This window comes from Tachyglossus aculeatus, chromosome 17 (genome assembly GCF_015852505.1).
Source record: "Tachyglossus aculeatus isolate mTacAcu1 chromosome 17, mTacAcu1.pri, whole genome shotgun sequence".
NCBI lineage: Eukaryota > Metazoa > Chordata > Mammalia > Monotremata > Tachyglossidae > Tachyglossus > Tachyglossus aculeatus.
Window position 1 is genome coordinate 12,785,604 of NC_052082.1, and position 19,234 is coordinate 12,804,837.

General features: G+C 47.5%; 1 protein-coding gene across 1 annotated transcript in view; it reads left to right on the forward strand.

Moving 5' to 3' along the window:
* The first annotated feature begins 3,543 nt into the window (after positions 1 to 3,543).
* Positions 3,544 to 19,234, forward strand: part of CNOT6L (CCR4-NOT transcription complex subunit 6 like) — a 143,014-nt gene continuing 127,323 nt past the window's right edge. Inside the window, exon 1 of the mRNA XM_038758890.1 lies at positions 3,544 to 3,591. The gene's annotated coding sequence lies outside the window, so the exon portion shown is untranslated. The remainder of the gene's footprint in view (positions 3,592 to 19,234) is intronic.

A 19,234-nucleotide genomic window follows, 5' to 3' on the forward strand; every position in this document is an offset into this window, starting at 1 on the left:
TTATCACTACCCAGTGCTTGGCACATAGTAGGCACTTAGCAAATACCACAATTATCACTACCCAATGCTTGGCACATAGTAAGCGCTTAGCAAATACCGTAATTAATTAATAAATAATTATTAATTATCATCCAGTGCTTGGCACATACTAAGCGCTTAACAAATACCACAATTATCACTATCCAGTGCTTGCCACATAGTAGGTGCTTAGCAAATACCACAATTTTTATCAATAATAATTATTAATTATTAATAGTAATAGTAATTAGTGATTATTAATAAATACGATTGATTGATTGATCGATTGAATGAATGATTGAACGAATGAATGGATGAGGCGGCCGCCACTCGGCCTTCACCTCAGGAGCGCGCGCGCGCATGCGCGCGCCCGGCCGGGCCATCGGAGTCGGAGGGAGAGCGCACGCGCGCACGACGCAGACCCCTGGCGGCCGCGCATGCGCATGGCCTGGACCAGTGGTGGGGTGGTCGGTCCGTCTTGCGCACTTGCGCGCCTGCGCAGTGCCCGGCCCGGGGTCCGTCCTGCGCGTGCGCGCAGGGTCCGGCCTCCGGGGAGGAGCGTGCGCATGCGCAGGGCCCGGCCACGGGTCCGTCCTGCGCGTGCGCGCAAGTCCCGGCCAGCGGGAGAGAACGAAGGCATGCGCATGCGCAGGGCCCGGCTTTAGGGCCCTTCAAAGCCCTACTGTCTAATGAAAATGATTTTTGATTTCTGAGCGCTGTAAAGTATCACGAGCGTCATTTTTATTATTCAGTTTTGCACAGTTGGGCTATTCAAACTGAAGAAACTTTGAATAGGTTTGATCTCTAGTAGCTGAGAGACATTTCATCATCATCATCAATCGTATTTATTGAGCTCTGCACATAGTAAGCGCTCAATAAATACGATTGATGATGATGATTGAGCGCTTACTGTGTGCAGAGCACTGTACTAAGCGCTTGGGAAGTACAAGTTGGCAACATATAGAGACGGTCCCTACCCAACAGTGGGCTCACAGTCTAAAAGGGGGAGACAGAGAACAAATCCAAACATACTAACAAAATAAAATAAAGACAATTCCTCTCTCAGGGTCGCACCTGGAGGGTTTCCGGTACTCTCCGAGTCTCAACAATGGGAAGGAGGTTCAAGCAGGGGCACAGCCATTCCATTCCTAGTTTGGGCAGTGGCTAGCAAGTGGAACACAACCTGCTACAAGTCAAATCAATCGTATTTATTGAGCGCTTACTTTGTGCAGAGCACTGTACTAAGCACTTAAAACTCCCCTGTGCTGGGCAACAGCAGCACAGGGGAGGGTGGAGACTCAAGTTTACTGCATGGAAGTAGGCAATGGGAAGCCACTTCTGTATTTTTACCAAGAAAACTATGGATACACTACCAGAACGATCGCAGATTGGGAGTGGGGCGTTCAGGGGCGTCGCTATTGGTCGGAGACAACTCGACAAGCTAGACATTTACAGACTAAAACATTCAAAATGACATTGCTTTGCAGTGAGCAGGCACAAAAGCAAATTGATCCATAAACTGAAAGAAGAGCCCATAATAAGAACAAAGACCGGCTGCATGTGAAGGTGGATTTACCTTACCTTTCCTCCCCCTCTCCATCCCCCCCCCCGCCTTACCTCCTTCCCTTCCCCACAGCACCTGTATATATGTATGTATGTTTGTACGTATTTATTACTCTATTTATTTATCTTACTTGTACATATCTATTCTATTTATTTTATTTTGTTAATATGTTTTGTTCTCTGTCTCCCCCTTCTAGACTCTGAGCCTACTGTTGGGTAGGGACCATCTCTATATGTTGCCAACTTGTACTTCCCAAGCGCTTACTACAGTGCTCTGCACACAGTAAGCGCTCAATAAATACAATTGATTGATTGATACTGAGAGCTCACCTCCTCCAGGAGGCCTTCCCAGACTGAGCCCCCTCCTTCCTCTCCCCCTCCCCATTCCCCCACGTTACCTCCTTCCTCTCCCCACAGCACCTGTATATATGTTTGTACGTATTTATTACTCTATTTTATTTGTACATATTTATTCTATTTATTTTATAAATGCGATTGAATGCTGGACTGTGAGCCCGCTGTTGGGTAGGGACCGTCTCTCTACGTTGTCAACTTGTACTTCCCAAACGCTTAGTCCAGTGCTCTGCACACAGTAAGCGCTCAATAAATACGATTGAATGAATGACTGAGAGCGTGCGCGTGCGCAAGCCCCGGCCCCGGATCCGCCATGCGCATGCGCGCAGAGCCCTTCAAAGTCCTACTGAGAGCTCACCTCCTCCAGGAGGCCTTCCTAGACTGAGCTCCCTCCTTCCTCTCCCCACAGCGCCTGTATATATGTATGTATGTTTGTACGTATTTGTTCCCCTATTTATTTTATTTGTACATACTTATTCTATTTATTTTATTTTATAAATACGATTGAATGCTAGACTGGGAGCCCGCTGTTGGGTAGGGACCGTCTCTATATGTTGCCGACTTCTACTTCCCAAGCGCTTAGTACAGTGCTCTGCACACAGTAAGCGCTCAATAAATACGATTGAATGAAGGAAGGAGGGAGAGCGTGCGCGTGCGCAGGGCCCGGCCACGAGTCCGCCCTGCGCGCGTCCGCAGAGCCTGGGCTCCGGGGGAGAGCGTGCGCGTGCGCGCAGGGCGAGAGATCCGGGGGAGAATGTGCGCGTGCGCGCAGGACGAGGGATCCGGGGGAGAATGTGCGCGTGCGCGCAGGACGAGGGATCCGGGGGAGAATGTGCGCGTGCGCGCAGGACGAGGGATCCGGGGGAGAATGTGCGCGTGCGCGCAGGACGAGGGATCCGGGGGAGAGTGTGCGCGTGCGCGCAGGACGAGGGATCCGGGGGAGAATGTGCGCGTGCGCTCAGGGCGAGGGGTCCGGGGGAGAATGTGCGCGTGCGCGCAGGACGAGGGATGCGGGGGAGAGTGTGCGCGTGCGCGCAAGGGCTGCCCTCCGGGAGAGAGCGTGCGCGTGCGCAGGGCCCAGCCCCCGAGTCCGTCCTGCGCGTGCGCGCAGGGGCTGGCCTCCGGGAGAGAGCGTGCGCGTGCGCAGGGCCCTGCCACGGGTCCGTCCTGTGCGTGCGCGCAGGGCCCGGCCTCCGGGGGTAGGGCGTGCGCGTGCGCAGGGCCCGTCCTCCGGGGGTAGGGCGTGCGCGTGCGCAGGGCCCGTCCTCCGGGGAGGAGCGCGCGCGGGCGCGCACGGCCCGTCCCCGGGTTGGGAGGGACGGAGCGCGCACGCGTGCGCGCGGAGCGGGGCGGGGCCGGAGGAAGGAGCCGAGCGCGGCGCGGTCTGGTCCGGTCCGGGCGCCACCGGGGAGCGTCCAGCGGCTCCGGGTAACAAACCCAAGCCAGCTGCACCAGCGGCGGCAGCGGCGGAAGCAGCCGGCGCCGAGCGAGCCCCGGTCCCGGCGGCTCCTCCGCGCCGGGCCCCGGCCCGCCCGCCCGCCCGCCCGCGTCCCCTCCGGCCGGTCCTGTCCCCGGCGGGCGGGCGGGTGGGCGAGCGGGCCGCCTGCATGCCTGGGCCGCCCCGCCAACGCCCGGAGCCCGGCGCGCTGAATGCAGGTGAGAGCGGACACGGGCGGGGCGTGCATGGACGTGTGTGTGTGTGTGTGCGCGCGCGCACGCGCACTAGTGTGTTTTCTGGGTGGCGGGAAATTGCTGCTGCTGCTGCTGCTTCGGGGCGAGGGGCGCGAGGCGCTGGGCTGCGCGCGCTCCCCCCGACGCGCGCATGCGCGCCTCCCGCTCGCGCGCGCTCCCCCGACGCGCGCATGCGCGCCTCCGGCTCGCGCGCGCTCCACCCCAACGCGCGCATGCGCGCCTCCCGCTCGCGCGCCCCTTCCCGCTCGAGCGCGCGCATGCGCGCCCCCTGAGGGGAACCCCCCCTCCCGTCTGTGCGCCCCCCCCAGTTTCTTTCAGTCGTATTTATTCATTCAGTCAGTCGTCTGTATTCATTCAGTCAGTCGCCTTTATTCATTCATTCATTCAGTCGTATTGATTGAGCGCTTACTGTGCGCAGAGCACTGTACTAAGCGCTTGGGAAGTACAAGTTGGCAACGTAGAGAGACGGTTCCTACCCAACATTCATTCATTCATTCATTCAGTCGTATTGATTGAGCGCTTACTGTGCGCAGAGCACTGTACTAAGCGCTTGGGAACTACAAGTTGGCAACATTCATTCACTCATTCATTCAATCGTATTTATTGAGCACTTACTGTGCGCAGAGCGCTGTACCAAGCGCTTGGGAAATACAAGTTGGCAACATTCATTCATTCATTCATTCAACCGTATTTATTGAGCGCTTACTGCGCACAGAGCACTGGACTAAGCGCTTGGGAACTACAAGTCGGCAACATTCATTCATTCATTCAATCGTATTTATTGAGCGCTTACTGCGCGCGGAGCACTGGACTAAGCGCTTGGGAACTCCAAGTCGGCAACATTCATTCATTCATTAATTCATTCAGTCGTATTTGTTGAGCGCTTACTGTGCGCAGAGCACTGTACTAAGCGCTTGGGAAGTACAAGTTGGCAACGTAGAGAGACGGTTCCTACCCAACATTCATTCATTCATTCATTCAGTCGTATTGATTGAGCGCTTACTGTGCGCAGAGCACTGTACTAAGCGCTTGGGAAGTACAAGTCGGCAACATTCATTCATTCATTCAGTCGTATTTATTGAGCACTTACTGTTTGCAGACCATTGGACTAAGCGCTTGGGAACTACAAGTCAGCAACATTCATTCATTCATTCAATCGTATTTATTGAGCACTTACTGCGTGCAGAGCACTGGGCTAAGCGCTTGGGAACTACAAGTCGGCAACATTCATTCATTCAATCGTATTTATTGAGCGCTTACTGCGCGCAGAGCACTGGACTAAGCGCTTGGGAAGTCCAAGTTGGTAACATTCATTCATTCAGTCGTATTTATTGAGCACTTACTGTGCACCGAGCACTGTACTAATCACTTGGGAACTACAAGTCAGCAACATTCATTCATTCATTCAATCGTATTTATTGAGCGCTTACTGTGTGCAGAGCACTGGACTAAGCGCTTGGGAACTACAAGTCAGCAACATTCATTCATTCATTCAATCGTATTTATTGAGCACTTACTGCACGCAGAGCACTGGACTAAGCGCTTGGGAACTACAAGTCGGCAACATTCATTCATTCAGTTGTATTTATTGAGCACTTACTGCGCGCAGAGCACTGGACTAAGCGCTTGGGAACTACAAGTCGGCAACATTCATTCATTCATTCATTCAGTCGTATTTATTGAGCGCTTACTGCGCGCAGAGCACTGGACTAAGCGCTTGGGAACTACAAGTCAGCAACATTCATTCATTCATTGTCATATTTATTGAGCGCTTACTGCGCGCAGAGCACTGGACTAAGTACTTGGGAACTACAAGTTGGCAACATTCATTCATTCATTCATTCAATCGTATTGATTGAGCACTTACTGCACGCAGAGCACTGGACTAAGCGCTTGGGAACTACAAGTCGGCAACATTCATTCATTCAGTTGTATTTATTGAGCACTTACTGCGCGCAGAGCACTGGACTAAGCGCTTGGGAACTACAAGTCGGCAACATTCATTCATTCATTCATTCAGTCGTATTTATTGAGCGCTTACTGCGCGCAGAGCACTGGACTAAGCGCTTGGGAACTACAAGTCAGCAACATTCATTCATTCATTGTCATATTTATTGAGCGCTTACTGTGCGCAGAGCACTGGACTAAGTACTTGGGAACTACAAGTTGGCAACATTCATTCATTCATTCATTCAATCGTATTGATTGAGCACTTACTGCACGCAGAGCACTGGGCTAAGCGCTTGGGAACTACAAGTCAGCAACATTCATTCATTCAATCGTATTTATTGAGCACTTACTGCGCGCAGAGCACTGGACTAAGCGCTTGGGAACTACAAGTCGGCAACATTCATTCATTCATTCAATCAATCGTATTTATTGAGCGCTTACTGTGTACGGAGCACTGGGCTAAGCGCTTGGGAACTACAAGTTGGCAACATTCATTCATTCAATCGTATTTATTGAGCACTTACTGTGCGCAGAGCACTGGACTAAGCACTTGGGATGTACAAGTTGGCAACGTATAGAGACGGTCCCTACCCAACATTCATTCATTCAGTCGTATTTATTGAGCACTTACTGTGTGCAGAGCACTGGACTAAGCGCTTGGGAAGTACAAGTTGGCAACATTCATTCGTTCAGTCGTATTTATTGAGCGCTTACTGTGCACAGAGCACTGGACTAAGCGCTTGGGAAGTCCAAGTTGGCAACGTATAGAGAAGGTCCCTACCCAACATTCATTCATTCATTCATTCAATCATTCATTCATTCAATCGTATTGATTGAGCGCTTACTGTGCGCAGAACACTGAACTAAGCACTTGGGAAGTCCAAGTTGGCAACGTATAGAGACGGTCCCTACCCAACGTTCATCCATTCATTCAATCATTCATTCATTCAATTGTATTGATTCATTCATTCAATCGTTTTGATTGAGCACTTACTGTGTGCAGACCACTGGACTAAGTGCTTGGGAAGTACAAGTTGGCAACATTCATTCATTCAATCGTATTTATTGAGCGCTTACTGTGTGCAGAGCACTGGATTAAGCACTTGGGAAGTACAAGTTGGCAACATTCATTCATTCATTTGTATTTATTGAGCGCTTACTGCAGAGCACTGGACTAAGCACTTGGGAAGTACAAGTTGGCAACATGCGTTCGTTCAATCGTATTGAGCGCTTACTGTGTGCAGAGCACTGGACTAAGCGCTTGGGAAGTACAAGTTGGCAACATTCATTCACTCATTCATTCAATCGTATTTATTGAGCGCTTACTGTGTGCAGAGCAGTGGACTAAGCACTTGGGAAGTCCGAGTTGGCAACATAGAGAGACGGTCCCTCCTCAACATTCATTCATTCATTCAATCATTCGTATTTATGGAGCGCTTACTGTGTGCGGAGCGCTGGACTAAGCGCTTGGGAACTACGAGTCGGCAACAGAGAGAGACGGTCCCTACCCAACAGCGGGCTCACAGTCTAGAAAAAACAAATTGAGGCAATTGTGAGTGGTTGTGCTTATTCAGATTTTGCCGATGCCAATCTCTCTCTTTGCTCATCACTTGGGGAGAAGAGAAACATAACAAAACTCTAGAAAGTAGACCCTGGTGAGATACGAACTCACAACCCCTGGTTTACGAGACCAGTGCCTTCACCCCTGAGCTATGGGGCCTGCTTGTGAGGGCCACCCTCCTCTCCCCGTGTGTATGTGTGTGTAATAATAATGACCATCATCATCATCAGTCGTATTTATTGAGCGCTTTTTGTGTGCAGAGCACTGTACTAAGCGCTTGGCAAGTCCAAGTTGGCAACATATAGAGACAGTCCCTACCCAACAGTGGGCTCACAGTCTAAGAGGGGGAGACAGAGAACAAAACCAAACATACTAACAAAATAAAATAGAATAGATATGTACAAGTAAAATAAATAAATAGGGTAATAAATCTGTACAAATATATATACATATATACAGGTGCTGTGGGGAAGGGAAGGAGGTAAGATGGGGGATGGAGGGGGGAGAGGAAGAAAGGGGCTCAGTCTGGGAAGGCCTCATTTATTAAGCGCTTACTATGTGCAAAGCACTGTTCTAAGCGCTGAGGAGGTTACAAGGTGATGAGGTTGTCCCACGGGGGACTCACAGTCTTCATCCCCATTTTTCAGATGAGGGAACTGAGGCCCAGAGAAGTGACTTGCCCAAAGTCACACAGCTGACAAGTGGCGGATCCGGGATTTAATAGGATAATAATAATAATAATCATGATGGCACTTACTATGTGCAAAGCACTGTTCTAAGCGCTAAGGAGGTTACAGGGTGATCAGGTTGTCCCACCGGGGGCTCATAGTCTTCATCCCCATTTTACAGATGAGGGAACTGAGGCGCAGAGAAGTGACTTGCCCAAAGTGACACAGCTGACAAGTGGCAGAGCCGGGATTTAATAATAATAATAATAATAATAATAATGGCATTTATTAAGCACTTACTATGTGCAAAGCACTGTTCTAAGCGCTGAAGAGGTTACAAGGTGATGAGGTTGTCCTACGGGGGCTCACAGTCTTTATCCCCATTTTACAGATGAGGGAACTGAGGCCCAGAGAAGTGACTTGCCCAAAGTGACACAGCTGACAAGTGGCGGAGCCGGGATTTAATAATAATAATAATAATGATGGCATTTATTAAGCACTTACTATGTGCAAAGCACTGTTCTAAGCGCTGAGGAGGTTACAAGATGATGAGGTTGTCCTACGGGGGCTCACAGTCTTTATCCCCATTTTTCATAAGAGGGAACTGAGGCCCAGAGAAGTGACTTGCCCAAAGCGACACAGCTGACAAGTGGCGGAGCCGGGATTTAATAATAATAATAATGATGGCATTTATTAAGCACTTACTATGTGCAAAGCACTGTTCTAAGCGCTGAGGAGGTTACAAGATGATGAGGTTGTCCTACAGGGGGCTCACAGTCTTTATCCCCATTTTACAGATGAGGGAACTGAGGCCCAGAGAAGTGACTTGCCCAAAGTGACACAGCTGACAAGTGGCGGATCTGGGATTTAATAATAATAATAATGATGGTGGTGGTGGCATTTATTAAGCACTTACTATGTGCAAAGCACTGTTCTATGTGCTGGGGTGGTTACCAGGTGATCAGGTTGTCCCATGGGGGGCTCACAGTCTTCATCCCCATTTTGCAGATGAGGGAACTGAGGCACAGAGAAGTGAAGTGACTTGCCCAAAGTCACACAGCTGACAAGTGGAGGAGCTCACCTCCTCCAGGAGGCCTTCCCAGACTGAGCCCCCTCCTTCCTCTCCCCTCCATCCCCCCTGCCCTACCTTCTTCCCCTCCCCACAGCACCTGTATATGTGTTTGTACAGATTTATTACTCTATTTTACTTGTACATATTTCCTATTCTATTTTTTAAATTTTGTTAATATGTTTTGGGTTTTTTGTCTGTCTCCCCCTTCTAGACTGTGAGCCCACTGTTGGGTAGGGACCGTCTCTATATGTTGCCAACTTGGACTTCCCAAGCGCTTAGTACAGTGCTCTGCACACAGTAAGCGCTCAGTAAATACGATTGAATGAATGAATGAAGGGGCGGATCCGGGATTTGAAGCCAGGACCTCTGACTCCAAATAATAATAATAATAATAATGATGGCATTTATTAAGCGCTTACTATGTGCCAAGCACTGTTCTAAGCGCTGGGGGGATACAAGGTGATCAGGTTGTCCCCCGTGGGGCTCAGAGTCTTAATCCCATTTTACAGATGAGGGAACTGAGGCCCAGAGAAGTTAAGTGGCTTGCCCACGGTCCCACAGCTGACAAGTGGCGGAGCCGGGATTCGAACCCATGACCTCTGGCTCCAAAGCCCGGGCTCTTTCCACTGAGCCACACTGCTTCTCACCCATGCGTACGCACTTGCACACATGCATATGTACACTCTCCCCCTCCGAAGCCCTGCTGAAGGCTCACCTCCTCCAGGAGGCCTTCCCAGACTGAGCCCCACCCCCTTTCCCTCCGCTCCCCATCGCCCAGACTCGACCTCCCCACCACAAACAGCACCTGTCTTTATATCAATCAATCGTATTTATTGAGCGCTTACTGTGTGCAGAGCACTGCACTAAGCGCTTGGGAAGTACAAGTCGGCAACATATGTAGGTACAAATCTGTAATTCTAATAATAATAATAGTGGTGGTAGATGTTAAGCGCTTACTATTGAGCGCTTACTGTGTGCAGAGCACTGCACTAAGCGCTTGGGAAGTACAAGTCGGCAACATATGTAGGTACAGATCTGTAATTCTAATAATAATGATAATAATAGTGGTAGATGTTAAGCGCTTACTATGTGCAAAGCACTCTTCTAAGCACTGGGGAGATACAAGCTGATCAGGTTGTCCCACGTGGGGCTCACCGTCTTCATCCCCATTTTACAGATGAGGGAACTGAGGCCCAGAGAAGCGAAGCGACTTGCCCAAAGTCACACAGCTGACAATTGACGGAGCCGGGATTTGAACCCATGACCACTGACTCCAAAGCCCGGGCTCTTTCCACTGAGCCGCGATTCTGTTTATATTAATGAGGTGTATAGGTCTATTCATTCATTCATTCAATCGTATTTATTGAGCGCTTACTGTGTGCAGAGCACTGTACTAAGCGCTTGGGAAGTACAAGTCGGCAACATATGTAGGTACAGATCTGTAATTCTAATAATAATAATAATAATAGTGGTAGATGTTAAGCGCTTACTATGTGCAAAGCACTGTTCTAAGCACTGGGGAGATACAAGCTGATCAGGTTGTCCCACGCGGGGCTCACAGTCTTCATCCCCATTTGACAGACGAGGTAACTGAGGCCCAGAGAAGTGAAGTGACTCGCCCAAAGTCACCCAGCTGACAATTGGCGGAGCTGGGATTTGAACCCATGACCTCTGACTCCAAAGCCCGGGCTCTTTCCACTGAGCCACTATTCTGTTTATATTAATGAGGTGTATAGGTTCATTCATTCATTCATTCAATCCTATTTATTGAGCGCTTACTGTGTGCAGAGCACTGTACTAAGCGCTTGGGAAGTCCAAGTTGGCAACATATAGAGACGGTCTATAATTTATTGGTATCGATGCCGGTTGACTTGTTTTGTTGTCTGTCTCCTGCCTTCTAGACTGTGAGCCCAGTGCGGGCAGGGGTGGTCTCCAGTTGTTGCTGAATTGTCCTTTCCCAAGCACTTAGCACAGTGCTGTGCCCACAGTAAATCAATCAATCGTATTTATTGAGCACTTACTGTGTGCAGAGCACTGGACTAAGCGCTTGGGAAGTACAAGTTGGCAGTAAATGCTCAATGAATACGGTTGAGTGAATAGTAATAATAATGATGATGGCATTTCCTAAGCGCTTACTATGTGCAAAGCACTGGTGTAAGTACTGGGGGGGAATACAAGGTGACCAGGCTGCCCCCCGTGGGGCTCACAGTCTTTAATCCCCATTTTACAGATGAGGTAACTGAGGCCCAGAGCAGTCAAGCGCTTAGTACAGTGCTCTGCACACAGTAAGCGCTTAGTAAATACGAGCGCTTATTTATTTATTTATGTGCATATTTATTACTCTATTTTACTTGTACATTATCTATTCTATTTATTTTATTTTGTTAATACGTTTGGTTTTGTTCTGTGTCTCCCCTTCTAGACTGTGAGCCCACTGTTGGGTAGGGACCGTCTCTATATGTTCCCAGCTTGTACTTCCCAAGTGCTTAGTACAGTGCTCTGCACACAGTAAGCGATCAATAAATACGCGCACTTATTTATTTATTTATGTGCATATTTATTACTCTATTTTACTTGTACATATCTATTCTATTTATTTTATTTTGTTAATATGTTTGGTTTTGTTCTCTGTCTCCCCCTTCTAGACTGTGAGCCCACTGTTGGGTAGGGACCGTCTCTATATGTTCCCAGCGTGTACTTCCCAAGCGCTTAGTACAGTGCTGTGCACACAGTAAGCGCTCAATAAATACGATTGATTGATTGATTGAATGAATGAATGAAGTGGCTTGCCCAAGGTCACACAGCTGACAAGGGTCTGAGTTGGGATTCGAACCCGTGACCTCTGACTCCCAAGCCCGGGCTTTTTCCAGTGAGCCACGCTGCTTTTCCCCCGCTCCCCATCGCCCAGACTTGCTCCCTCTTTGCTCACCCTTCCCCGACGGCATTTGTGTGTAAATATATAGGTGCACATCTATCATTCTATTTATTTATATAAGCATTTCTGTCTAAATATATAGGTGCATATCTATCACTTTATTTATGTAAGCATTTGTGTGTGAATATATAGGTGCATATCTATCATCCTATTTATTTATAAGCATTTGTGTGTAAATATATAGGCTCATATCTATTCTATTTATTTATATAAGCATTTGTGTGTCAATATATAGGTGCATATCTATCATTCTATTTATGTAAGCATTTGTGTGTAAATATATTGGCGCATATCTATCATTCTATTTATTTATGTAAGCATTTGCGTGTAAATATACAGGTGCATATCTATCATTCTATTTATTCATATAAGCATTTGTGTGTAAATATATAGGTGCATATCTGTCATTCTATTTATTTATGTAAGCATTTGTGTGTAGATATATAGGTGCACATCTACCATTCTATTTATTTATGTAAGCATTTGTGTGTAGATATATAGGTGCACATCTATCATTCTATTTATTTATGTAAGCATTAGTGTGTAGATATATAGGTGCACATCTATCATTCTATTTATTTATGTAAGCATTTGTGTGTAAATATACGGGTGCATATCTATCATTCTATTTATTCATATAAGCATTTGTGTGTAAATATATAGGTGCATATCTGTCATTCTATTTATTTATGTAAGCATTTGTGTGTAGATATATAGGTGCACATCTACCATTCTATTTATTTATGTAAGCATTTGTGTGTAGATATATAGGTGCACATCTATCATTCTATTTATTTATGTAAGCATTTGTGTGTAGATATATAGGTGCACATCTATCATTCTATTTATTTATGTAAGCATTTGTGTGTAAATATACGGGTGCATATCTATCATTCTATTTATTCATATAAGCATTTGTGTGTAAATATATAGGTGCATATCTGTCATTCTATTTATTTATGTAAGCATTTGTGTGTAGATATATAGGTGCACATCTACCATTCTATTTATTTATGTAAGCATTTGTGTGTAGATATATAGGTGCACATCTATCATTCTATTTATTTATATAAGCATTTGTGTGTAAATATATGGGTGCATATCTATCATTCTATTTATCTAAGCATTTGTGTGTAAATATATAGGTGCGTATCTATCATTCTATTTATTTATGTAAGCGTTTGTGTGTAAATATATAGGCGCATATCTATCATTCTATTTATTTCTATTAATGAGGTATAGAGGCCCAGCATTCCATTTGGTGATATCAAGGCCTGCTGACTTGTTTCGATGCCTGTCTCCCCTCTTCTAGACCGGGAGCCTGGTGTGGGCAGGGGTGGTCGCTCAGTACAGTGCTGTGCACCCTGTAAGCGCTCAATAAATACAGTTGAATGAGTGAACCTCCTCCAGGAGGCCTTCCCAGACTGAGTCCCCCTTTTCCTCCGCTCCCTTTGCTCGACTCCCCCCACAGCACCTGTGTGTGTGTGTGTGTGTGTATATATATATAGGTACACATCTGTCATTCTGTTTATATTAATGAATTATATTATGTTGCCAACTTGTAGTTCCCAAGCGCTTAGTACAGTGCTCTGCACACAGTAAGCGCTCAATAAATACGATTGATTGATTGATTCTAGACTGTGAGCCCACTGTTGAGTAGGGACTGTCTCTATATGTTGCCAAGTTGTACTTCCCAAGCGCTTAGTACAGTGCTCTGCACACAGTAAGCGCTCAATAAATACGGTTGATTGATTGATTGATTCTAGACTGTGAGCCCACTGTTGGGTAGGGACCGTCTCTCTATGTTGCCAAGTTGTACTTCCCAAGCGCTTAGTACAGTGCTCTGCACACAGTAAGCGCTCAATAAATACGGTTGATTGATTGATGTACAGGCCTATCATTCCATTTATTGATACTGAGGCCTGTTGACTTGCTTTGATGTCTGCCTCCCCCCTTCTAATAATAATAATGTGGGGTTTTTTTGTTTTTTTTTTTTAATGGCATTTATTAAGCGCTTACTCTGTGCCAAGCACTGCTGCAGGGTAATCAGGTTGTTCCACCTGGGGCTCACAGTCTTAATCCCCGTTTTCCAAATGAGGTAACTGAGGCACAGACAAGTGAAGTGGCGTGACTGTGGAGTGAGGCCGGCTACATTGGGAAGCGACTGACTTGAGCACAAAGTTGGAAGAGACTGTGCTCTCCCAAGCGCTTAGTACAGTGCTTGGCCCACAGTAATAATAATAATAATGGCATTTAATAAGCACTTACTACGGGCAGAGCACTGGTCTAAGCGCTGGGACAGGTAGAAGGCAATCAGGTTGTCCCACGAGGGGGGGGGCTCACAGTCTTCATCCCCATTTTACAGATGAGGGAACTGAGGCCCAGAAAAATTAAGTGACTTGCCCCAAATCACGCAGCTGATGAGTGCCTAGACTGTGAGCCCACTGTTGGGCAGGGACCGTCTCTATATGTTGCCAAGCGCTTAGTACAGTGCTCTGCACACAGTAAGCGCTCAATAAATACGATTGATTGATTGATCGGAGGAGGTGGGATTAGAACCCGCAACCTCTTTCTCCCAAGCCCAGACTCTTCCCACTAAGCTGCGCTCCTCCTCCATGAGCCCGTTGTGGGCAGGGCCGGTCTCTATCTGTCGCTGCACCGTCCTTTCCCAAGCGCTTAGTACAGTGCTGTGCACACAGTAAGCGCTCAATAAATACGATTGATTGATTGGAGGAGGTGGGATTAGAACCCGCAACCTCTGGCTCCCAAGCCCAGACTCTTCCCACTAAGCTGCTCTCCTCCTCCATGAGCCCATTGTGGGCAGGGCCGGTCTCTATCTGTCGCTGCACCGTCCTTTCCCAAGCGCTTAATACAGTGCTCTGCACACAGTAAGCGCTCAATAAATATGATTGATTGATCAGAGGAGGTGGGATTAGAACCCACAACCTCTGGCTCCCAAGCCCAGACTCTTCCCACTAAGCTGCGCTCCTCCTCCATGAGCCCGTTGTGGGCAGGGACGGTCTCTATCTGTCGCTGCACCGTCCTTTCCCAAGCGCTTAGTACAGCGCTCTGCACACAGTAAGCGCTCAATAAATACGATTGATTGATTGATCGGAGGAGGTGGGATTAGAATCCACAACCTCTGGCTCCCAAGCCCAGACTCTTCCCACTAAGCTGCGCTCCTTCTCCATGAGCCCATTGTGGGCAGGGACGGTCTCTATCTGTCGCTGCACCGTCCTTTCCCAAGCGCTTAGTACAGTGCTCTGCACACAGTAAGCGCTCAATAAATACGATTGATTGATTGATCGGAGGAGGTGGGATTAGAACCCGCAACCTCTTTCTCCCAAGCCCAGACTCTTCCCACTAAGCTGCGCTCCTCCTCCATGAGCCCGTTGTGGGCAGGGCCGGTCTCTATCTGTCGCTGCACCGTCCTTTCCCAAGCGCTTAGTACAGCGCTCTGCACACAGTAAGCGCTCAATAAATACGATTGATTGATTGATTGGAGGTGGGATTAGAACCCACAACCTCTGGCTCCCAAGCCCAGACTCTTCCCACTAAACTGCGCTCCTCCTCCATGAGCCCGTTGTGGGCAGGGCCGGTCTCTATCTGTCGCTGCACCGTCCTTTCCCAAGCGCTTAGTACAGTGCTCTGCACACAGTAAGCGCTCAATAAACACGATTGATTGATTGATTGGAGGAGGTGGGATTAGAACCCACAACCTCTGGCTCCCAAGCCCAGACTCTTCCCACTAAGCTGTGCTCCTCCTCCATGAGCCCGCTGTGGGCAGGGCCGGTCTCTATCTGTCGCTGCACCGTCCTTTCCCAAGCGCTTAGTACAGCGCTCTGCACACAGTAAGCGCTCAATAAATACGATTGATTGATTGATTGGAGGTGGGATTAGAACCCACAACCTCTGGCTCCCAAGCCCAGACTCTTCCCACTAAGCTGCTCTCCTCCTCCATGAGCCCATTGTGGGCAGGGCCGGTCTCTATCTGTCGCTGCACCGTCCTTTCCCAAGCGCTTAGTACAGCGCTCCGCACACAGTAAGCGCTCAATAAATACAATTGATTGATTGGAGGTGGGATTAGAACCCACAACCTCTGGCTCCCAAGCCCAGACTCTTCCCACTAAGCCGCGCTCCTCCTCCATGAGCCAATTGTGGGCAGGGCCGGTCTCTATCTGTCGCTGCACCGTCCTTTCCCAAGCGCTTAGTACAGTGCTCTGCACATAGTAAGCGCCCAATAAATACGGTTGAACGAACGAATGTAGGCCCAGCGGGTCCGGCCCACACCGGCCAGGACCGGAGCGGGATTCGTCAGGCGCTTCCGCTGTGCCAAGCACTGTGCTAAGCGCCCGGGCGGTGGGGAAGGTACGGGGTCATCAGGCGTGGCCCCCGCGGCCCCATTTGGCAGATTCATTCAGTCGTATTTATTGAGCGCTTGTCCGTTCGTTCAGTCGTATTTATTGAGCGCTTGTTCGTTCATTCAGTTCATTCAGTCGTATTTATTGAGCGCCTACTGTGTGCAGAGCACTGTGCTAAGCACTTGGGAAGTACAAATCAGCAACGGTTAGAGACGGTCCCTACCCAACAACGGGTTCACGGTCTAGAAGGGGGAGACAGACAACAAAACAAGTAGACAGGTGTCAGTACCATCAAAATAGATAAATAGAATTTAACCTTTCCTTCTGCGCAACAGGACTTTTGCAGCGCTTAGAACAGTGCTTGGCACATAATAAGCGCTTAACAAATACTATCATTATTATTATTTTAACAACAACGATTCGACATTCTGGATTGTGCGTAAGGACCCGCCCTACTTCCTTCCCTTCCCCACAGCACCTGTGTATATGTTTGTACAGATTTATTACTCTCTTTATTTTACTGGTACATATTTACTATTCGATTTATTTTGTCCGTGGTGTGCATTTAGCTTTTCTTCTGTTTATTCTCATAACTGGACACCCGACCGCATGTTTTGTTTTGTTGTCTGTCTCCCCCTTCTAGACTGTGAGCCCATTGTTGGGTAGGGACCGTCTCTATACGTTGCCAACTTGTACTTCCCAAGCGCTTAGTACAGTGCTCTGCACACAGTAAGCGCTCAGTAAATACGATTGAATGAATGAATGATCACCTTCCTGACCAATCATTCTTGAACTGCTAAATGTAAGGGCCCAGAATGTTTTTCTTTTGTTGTTTTGTTTTTACCGATGTCCCTCTTCTTGGTGCAATCCAGTATTGTGGGCCTCAATCAATCAATCGTATTTATTGAGCGCTTACTGTGTGCAGAGCACTGTACTAAGCGCTTGGGAAGTACAAGTTGGCAACATATAGAGACGGTCCCTACCCAACAGTGGGCTCACAGTCTTGGGAAAGCAGCGTGGCTCAGTGGAAAGAGCCCGGGCTTTGGAGTCAGAGGTCATGGGTTCAAATCCCGGCTCCGCCAATTGTCAGTTGTGTGACTTTGGGCAAGTCGCTTAATTTCTCTGGGCCTCAGTGACCTCATCTGTCAAATGGGGATTCATTCATTCATTCAATCGTATTTATTGAGCGCTCACTGTGTGCAGAGCACTGGACTAAGCGCTTGGGAAGTACAAGTTGGCAACATAGACGGTCCCTACCCAACAGCGGGCTCACAGTGGATGAAGATTGTGAGCCCCACGTGGGACAACCTGATCACCCTGTAACCTCCTCAGCCCTTAGAGCAGTGCTTTGCACATAGTAAGCGCTTAATAAATCATCATTATTTTTATTATTATTATTATCTAGAGTCATTGCCCTGTTTTTCTGGGCCCCGAGGTCGGGAGGGTCTTGGCTTCTTGATTTCGGCTTCCTGTGTGCAGAGCATTTCAATCGTATTTATTGAGCGCTTACTGAATGAATTGCTTGAATGAATGATCAGCTACCTGTATATATGTGTATATGTTTGTACATACTTATTACTCTATTTTACTTCACGTATTCTATTTTATTTGTTTTATATGTTTTGTTTTGTTGTCTGTCTCCCCCTTCTAGGCTGTGAACCCGCTGTTGGGTAGGGACCGTCTCTATATGTTGCCAACTTGTACATCCCAAGAGCTTAGTACAGTGCTCTGCATGCAGTAAGCGCTCAATAAATACGATTGAATGAATGAATGACCTATCATTCTGGGACTGCTAAACGTAAGGGCCCACAATGTGCTTTGTTTTGTTATGTTTTGGCCGATGTCGCTCTTCTTGGTGAAATCCAGTGTTAGATTAATCCAGAGCACTGTGCTAAGTGCCTGGACAGATGGGGTGACTGAGGCCCAGAGAAGGGCAGGGGCCTGCCCAGCGCCGCTCAGCCGAAACGTGGCAGAGCGCGGGCTTAGAACCCAGGACCAGGCCGCTTCGCGACCGTGAGCCTGTTGTTGGGTAGGGACCGTCTCTCTATGTTGGCAACTTGTACTTCCCAAGCGCTTAGTCCAGTGCTCTGCACACAGTAAGCGCTCAATAAATACGATTGAATGAATGAATGTTGGGTAGGGACCTTCTCTATATGTTGCCAACTTGGACTTCCCAAGCGCTTAATGCAGTGCTCTGCACACAGTAAGTGCTCAATAAATGCGATTGAATGAATGAATGTTGGGTAGGGACCGTCTCTAAATGTTGCCAACTTGGACTTCCCAAGCGCTTAGTCCAGTGCTCTGCACACAGTAAGCGCTCAGTAAATACGAATGAATGAATGTTGGGTAGGGACCATCTCTAAATGTTGCCAACTTGGACTTCCCAAGCGCTTAGTGCAGTGCTCTGCACACAGTAAGCGCTCAATAAATACGATTGATGACGATGATGAATGTTGGGTAGGGACTGTCTCTAAAAATGTTGCTAACTTGGACTTCCCAAGCGCTTAGTCCAGTGCTCTGCACACAGTAAGCGCTCAATACGAATGAATGAATGTTGGGTAGGGACCGTCTCTAAATGTTGCCAACTTGGACTCCCCAAGCGCTTAGTACAGTGCTCTGCACACAGTAAGCACTCAATAAATACGACTGAATGAATGAATGAATGAATGAGTGTTGGGTAGGGACCATCTCTAAATGTTGCCAACTTGGACTCCCCAAGCGCTTAGTCCAGTGCTCTGCACACAGTAAGTGCTCAATAAATACGACTGAATGAATGAATGTTGGGTAGGGACCGTCTCCCTATGTTGCCAACTTGGACTCCCCAAGCGCTTAGTCCAGTGCTCTAAACACAGTAAGTGCTCAATAAATACGAGTGAGTGAGTGAATTAATCAATCAATTAATTATTAATCAATCATTATTAATATTATAATTATATTATAATTTTAATTATAATCATACATAATTATATAATTGTATATAATTATATATAATTTTATATATTATATACAATCATACGTAATATAATTATCAATCATTAATTGACTATCAATTAATTAATT